We start from the raw sequence: 7,891 nt of genomic DNA on the forward strand, positions 1-7,891 counted from the left end.
ATATGCGGATGATTTGATTTGTATGGAATATTGATGTACTCTTTACAGAAAAATTTGCTGGTAGGATCGATCGCATAATTGAAAATCCACTGTTCTCCCGAACATGATTATCTGATTTCTTTTTCTATTTCTATCCTCTCGAATTTATAGAAGATACGACCGAGTAAAATGTATTCTTGCAATGATGTTCATCACCTATTAGACCGTTCTAAATCGCACGTGACATCATTATCGTTATAAATAGCGCCATACATAATTTTATCTTTGACATCTATTCACATCTTGCTATACTTATTACTATCATTAATATTATGCACAAGTACAATGCGTAAAGCACACGCTCGCAATACATTTCTGTACTCGATGCACATATATCGAACGAAATATGTAACCTTTTCTATATATTTTTATATTTTTTTTTTTGTAAACGAAAAACAAATAAGAGAAGAAAATATATTTTATACATTTATTGGCTCTCTCTTATTTATTTCTCATTGAATCTCATTGACAATTCTGAAAGTAAAGATGAGGTTTAAGAAGATATTTTTAGTTGTAAGAATACGGGTGCCGTCAAATGCAAAAGTGTGAGGTAAGTGTGTCTTTTTGTTTAATATCTTAGGAGCTCGACGAGCGTAAGAAAGAGAGATTTAAGCGTTCTTCTCGAGGAGATCGATGCGGACGAGCCGTTCGTATTCTCCAACAAATCGCGTTCCATCGATTCCTCCGCGTTCACTCCTTCAATTACCCGTTTAAGTAGCATGTTCCCGGATCAGACCGCTTCATCGAAATTGAACTCGCGGAACACTCTTCGCGAACGGATTGCACGAAGCGCCGCGAAACTTTTATCATTCACATATATAGATTTTTTTTATAATAGCACTTTATTAGGAAGCTATGGAAAATTAGGATTTAAAATAAAAACGGTTAAGATTATGATTATTAAGGAGATGCGTGGAGGAAATATAAACATTGTCATAATAATAAAGAAAGAATTATTTTTTATATTAATGTGTTAAATATAAGATTCTAATGCTGCGAGATCGAAAAATCGCCATAATTTTAATATGAGAAGATAATGAAATGCATAGTTAATTTTATTTTTTGTTTTGTCTTTAATCGCGTAACATACATAAAAACAGCTAAATGCATTGTGTAAACTTAAAGTATAATATTGTTTGTAATAGCAATTTAATGCTCGACTTTTAAAAAAACTGGATTACGCGAAAAATGTTATATACGCGTAATATATTATATACGTTTGTGAGAAAAACGATATACCGAATGGTGAGTAATGTCAGTACATATATATGTAAGATAAAATGCTTGAACAGCAACACATAGATTTGTACTTTGCTGGTTTCTCACTGGAAATAAATCTTTATGCAATTATTAAATTGATGATCGTTAAATAATAATCAGTACAAATGTATAAAAATGTGTGTTAAAAAATATTTCTACTTACTATTTATATAATTTCAGAAAAATAATTATAGCGTTTTGTGTCATCTATTGTGTAAATGGAAAATGTCTAACTTTAAATCTACCTAAAAAAATAAGCATTGCAATTTTACGTATTTATTATAATAACTATTTGAGAACGTAAACGATTCCTGTTTAAATGTGTCACAAGATATATACGTCACACCTTAATATACGCAGTAGAATTGTTTTTGCAAAACCGGTATTGCTGATAAAATATCGCTAAAATACTTATAACTTGTTCTATCTTTTTACTATAAGACTTCTTTTAAATCAAAACTTGCTGTTAAATTGTATATCGATGATATAATTGCGACTTAAAAGCTTATAAATTTCATCAAATTATTGTAAATTTAGTTCTATATATATATATATATATATATATATTATATGTAGGAGATATCCTGAATCAAAAGATTCAAATATCCCTTTAATGATTAATTTCTTAGGTTGTATATTAAGTCGAATATAACATAGTCTTCAATTGAAATCATCATTATCTATCTAAACTTTTGAGTTCTTAGTATAATATCTTTAGCAGTCTTAAAACTCAAACAAAAAAGAATTTTTCAAATAATTATATTTTGTATTATTTAAAATTATATCTAAAGAATGTAGTTTTATTATTTATGTCTATGCTTTTTAAAATATAATTCTCGAAAAATCTATTTTTTTTTAAATCATTTATAAATTAAAAATTTTGGATGATTTTTTAAAATATCGTTGCTAAGAAAAATTGATTTAAGTTGAGCGCTAAGAGTGATCAAAAGAAGATTCAAGCTCTCTTTTTGAAACACTTTATATAATATATTAGTTCTATTATATTATATAAAATAATCTTTTTACGTAAATCGATATTACAAAGAGCTACATTGTATTCTGTGATTAATATACATGCTATGCATGCTTAATCATATCTTATTAGTGACAGTTATAAACTTGTAGCTATTCACAATGCGAAATGTCATTGTAAATATTCCGCTACAACAATTATAACTTATCATTAGATTTGGTGTTGTCTGGCTATAGATATATTCTATTCTAACAATTGTTATATTTTATTTTATTCTAACTATTAAGGTAGATTCACGCACGAATAAACAAATGATATCTTGTGCAATACTTATTAAATTTTTAATTCTTTAACTGCAAATGCCATATATATATATATATGCATAAGGCGATCCACTAACTTTGTCCACTTGAAATATTTCTGCAATTTTAAACAATAGAAAAAAAATGAAATTTAAGGATTTTAAAGTTTCGAGATGCACGTTATGGCAATAGTTATGGTTGAAGTGAAGATTTAAATGTTAACTTTATTTGTTTTTAATAAAATGATAATTTTGTTATAAAAAATTCGCTAGCATTCAAACCACCATAAAACGTAAACTAGGAATGATAGTGTTATGTTCGTGATGTGAGAAAGTTGCTAAAAAATTCTACTACATAGTGCCACAAGGCAGATTGCCTCACGTCATCGCATTCGGGCGCTTTTTTAAAGTTTGGTTTCTTTATGGACAGTCTTTGCATACGAACTTATACATACAAATTTTTGTGTGTAGTATTGATTCGTCAGTGCGATTAACACAGCAACATCAAGTAATGAAACCAATTTCTGTCGAATACAGCCGATCAACTGCGATACGCGGGTTTTGCATTGCAAATGTTCTCACTACGCGATGTACCTTCCGATATTTTAATCAGCAAAGGAAAACGGTACTTAATATGTGAATAATTTAATAGAGCGAAGGGAAGTGATTTGCGCGATAATTAAGACGTTATGTTTCGAAAGAATTCGCTTTACACACACAAAATGTAAAAAGAATAATATCGCTCTGTAACAAATAATTTTAAACGTTCCTTACATATAAATTATCTCACTTGCCACTTTGTTGCATTTCATTATGTAATAATTCATAAAATATAACAAACTTTAATTAATCTCGAAATTTGTATTCCATGAGAGAAATATATTTGTTCGAGTTTCGTTGCTCGCATGAAGTAGCGAAACGTTTTCCTCAAATTCCGCAATTTTGTGAAAATTCGTCATCACTCGGAGGTTGAAAAGTATTTTTCCACGCATTTTCCAGAGACAATTTGTCGACGCTATAATTTATTTTGATCCCGAGATCTGTTTAACGCCGTTATTAATTATCGTCAGAGTTGCCCGGTATCTGACGCAGACTAATTTCAGATTTCGTCGATTTAGAATCGCGGCTCAGTTACAATTGCGTCGTGTCGCTTTACCTATCCTCGTGATACATGAATCGTATACTTGTGATAATTATTATTTTTTTGCTAACGCGCATTTCAGTAAATTTTTTCGCAAGTGGCTCTCTTGTGTCTCATTAATCGTCATTATTCTCGTATTTATTTATTGTTGGTTTTACGAGGGGCTCAATTTTATAGAATTACGGTCTATCAAATTTTTTGAATCGCGCAAAAATTCCATTCCGCGATAAATTCGAGATATCCGATTTATATGCAAGCGTATCTTCTTCGATCTACACTACAGTATTGCTGTTATAACGCGCTTTCGAAAAGTATACGTGGCGAATGAAACATCCATTTCCATGTTTATATAGACAGATGGAAACTTGTATTTTGCGAAAATATCGTCTCCTTTTATTCTTTTGTTCCTTTTCGTTCCAGCAATCGTAAAATAGTCACTATCAACTAAATGAAATTTATCCAGTTGATATTCAAGTACTTTACAATCATTGCAGAAGGAGAGAAATACTGTTTGTATATGCAAGTGCAAATTAATAAATCAGAGTAAAAAACGTTATTTGTATACACAACTTTCTGTTTTTCACGCTGGAATAACGTTTTTCACGCAACAAATTTGTGACGAAAAATAACGAAATACGATTCAATTTCAAGTGAAAGTATCTGAAATCGTATATTTTTTCCCCTAATGAATATCCATATATAAATCTCCTTAGCAAAATATATATAATGTATACAATCCCATTCAATATATATGAAAAAAATTTGAAAAGAAGAAAACAGAATTTATAAACGTAGATAAGTAATATAAATTCTCTCTTATTTATTAAGTAATATTAAAAGGTGAACTTTACTTGAATTAAGATTTTATCTAGATTTTAGTTGCTGTAATATCGAGATTTTAACAGATTACAAACAATAGCCTTCAATAAAATTTATGTCAGGAAAAAAACAGAAAAAGAAAAAAAAATTGATGCTGTCGAGTAAGATTAGTTATGGGCAGAGAGATGCAACTCGAAATATACATTTTGTACGATTCTCTTTTATATTCACATTGTTGTGTGTTTGGTTTTAATAACAATATAATTACACGTAGAAAATTGCAGATCATTATTCTTTTATGGCTGTATATGAAAAATCTACGTCCTTGCATTGAACAAGTGCTTTGTAGGCGATGATGTTCGTCTTGTGTGAGTGTGCACGTTTTACTTTAGATTTAAATTTCGTGAAAATACGTAAAAAAGCGGCTATAGTCGTTGCAAACGATAAATTGCACGGGTTATATTTAAAAAGATATCATTATATTGTCAATTATATATATTATTTTCATATCTATATTATTTTGGGTAAATGTTCAGATTAACCTACACCTCATGGATCGTTTTCATTTTTACATATATTGTAGAGGATACATTCCTAAGTAATACACGCTTTGAATTTTGTGGCACTCTCTTATGGTTCCAGAGATATGCGATTTTGAAATTTCACAGTTTTAATGCTTTTTCTCAGGTGTTATAAAGTAATATTAGGAAAAGTGAAGTTTGTGTACATTGTATTTGTTGTAGAGCAGACGAAAAAGTATTTGTTTACATTTACGGGATAGATACACGGTCCTGGATTATTTTGTCAATAATGTATTTCACCTATTTCTCGCAGTTCGTTAGCAGCTTTTAACATGCGACTACATGAATTAAAACTGGAAATAGATTTGAGTTATTTCTTCCGGAAGTAAAGCCATCCCCGCCCGTAGGGGGATCAAAATCCACTGTGTCCACATATGTGTGGATATATCATACTTTATATCATATCTGTGGCATATATTTTACAACGCGAAGCGAGGTTCACCTCATAATTGTTGTGTGAATGGGAAAGTGTATGCGTAGATGTAGTGGGTTCCGCTCCCCTTACGAGGGGGCTCCACTTCCGGAAGATAAAAACTAAAATTTACTATTAAGTTTGTCCTATCCTCAACAAGATTTAGAAATTCATATAGTCGCATCGAAAAATATTACAAAACAAAGCGTACTGACAGTGAAGAAAATTCAAAGCGTGTATTACTTATTGTAGACGCAATGGGTTCCGCTCCCCTTACGGGGGGGCTCCACTTCCGGAAGATAAAAACTAATATTTACTATTAAGTTCGTCCTATCCTCAACAAGATTTAGAAATTCATATAGTCGCATCGAAAAATATTACAAAACAAAGCGTACTGACAGTGAAGAAAATTCAAAGCGTGTATTACTTATTGTTAGGAATGTACTCTTCTCTGACTTGTCGCAGCTGGCCGGAATAGCAATAAGCGAGTGGCCGCGATACTACATGCCCGGAACGTTCTGGCGGTTTTAACGAGAACATTGTAAATTTTACAATGCAAAGTGGGAAAATTCGTTCAAACGTTTGCCGACTATATCGAAGACGATAAGCATTAAAAATAATCATTGTACTTAAAATAAGAAATAATACTTAATAACATTGGGGAGATTCTTCTAAAATAAATAGATATTCTCGATGCCAAAAAAAAAAGAAACAAAATATTTACTAATATAGTTTATGAAATTATTTAAAAGCAAATATATATCTATATAATTGTATTTCTCTCTGTTAAAATAATTTAAAAATTAATTTTTAGATATACGTGCTTTAATAAATATATTTCTCTGGAGCCAATTTAATATTGGCGTCGTCATCTGATCGCGATTAAGCTGGGGCAGTCAGATGACTTGAATCAAAATACAGCCTTGATTTTGGAGAGAAAGTTACATATATACGTATTAGCTTTCAACTCACATATTTTCGTAGCAACTTCTTCAAATCAGATTTCATATAAACAGTATTTCTTTCTATGGTTGAATATAGTCTCCACTAATTTCTACTCGTAACGTGATTATCGAATCAGCTGCATTTCACTATATAAAGTTTTATTTTGATGCAATTCGCGCTTAATATGTTCTTACGATATTTCTACTGTTTTTATTTATATAGCGGTTATGTGTATATAAATGCAACGGTTTGTAAAAATTTAAGCTTCTAGTGGCAGTACGAAAAGATATATACGTCTCAAGAAGAAAGCTAATTATCTTATTTTTAATTCACGCTTTAAATTTTAATATATGATACAAATTTGTTATTTCTCATAGCTATCGTATTTTTCTTCACAATTCGGTACTTTTAAATAGAATAGCCGGACATATTAATTAATTTATATAGCGTTTGAATTATATATATGACAGAAACTAAAAGCGCGTCTTCCACTTTATTTAGGCTGCACAATTTTATCTTATACAATATATTTCTTTAAGTTAAGATTGGGGAAGGGGAGAGAATAGAAAAAGGGAATACTATAAATTTTTATAAATAATTACCAAAAATAGTTTTTTTAACTTTGGTTTAGAGAGATATAAAAAATGTTATAATATGATATTTTATATTAAAAGAATTAAATGTGCCTTAAAAGATATTTAAATTTTACAATCTTTTTCTTATACAAATCCTTAAATAAGGTGTGTAAAGCGTTACATTAATGTTACTGTTTACAATTTTTCCTTACGAGTGCACAAAGATTTACCGCACGTAGGAAGAAATCCTTCCCCTCCCCCTCTCCTTTTAAATTAAATTTTTGCGGCTCCCTTTTATGAATATCTGTCACGTTCTGACGAATAACAGATTGCACGAAGCAATTGTGTAGAATTTCGATGTTTTGCGAAATTTCAAGACCTGCTTCTTTCCTCAACGTGGAAAACTTGCGAAAGTTTGCAGAAGCGCGGTTATTTTAGCGAGATATTACGGAAACGGGGGTCGCGCATTATATTCGTCTCGCAGATATACGAGCTGCTTTTCACTTGTAGAGCTGCCTTCTAAAATCACTCCATTTAATGCGAGATTGGAACGTGACGAGGTTGAGGGTGGAGGGCGGGAGCGAGAAGAAGAGGGTGAGTAAAGGGTGACGGGGAGACGAAGCGCAGAAATTCGAGTGCGGATGAAAACCGCCGCTGCTGTCCGGAGCGTATATGCGGTCGTGCTGGAAAAGCATACCGACGTGACGGCGTAGTCTCCGGAATAACCGCGAAAATCGCTCATCGACGGACTATCTCGCGTCATTCCGAATCGATCGTATAGTTTAATTAGCGGAGAACAGACTCTTCTCTCGCTGGGATGCGACGTTTTGTGTTTGAATTTATCT

Source organism: Formica exsecta, unplaced genomic scaffold (genome assembly GCF_003651465.1).
Source record: "Formica exsecta isolate Colony F162 unplaced genomic scaffold, ASM365146v1 scaffold192, whole genome shotgun sequence".
Classification (NCBI taxonomy): domain Eukaryota; kingdom Metazoa; phylum Arthropoda; class Insecta; order Hymenoptera; family Formicidae; genus Formica; species Formica exsecta.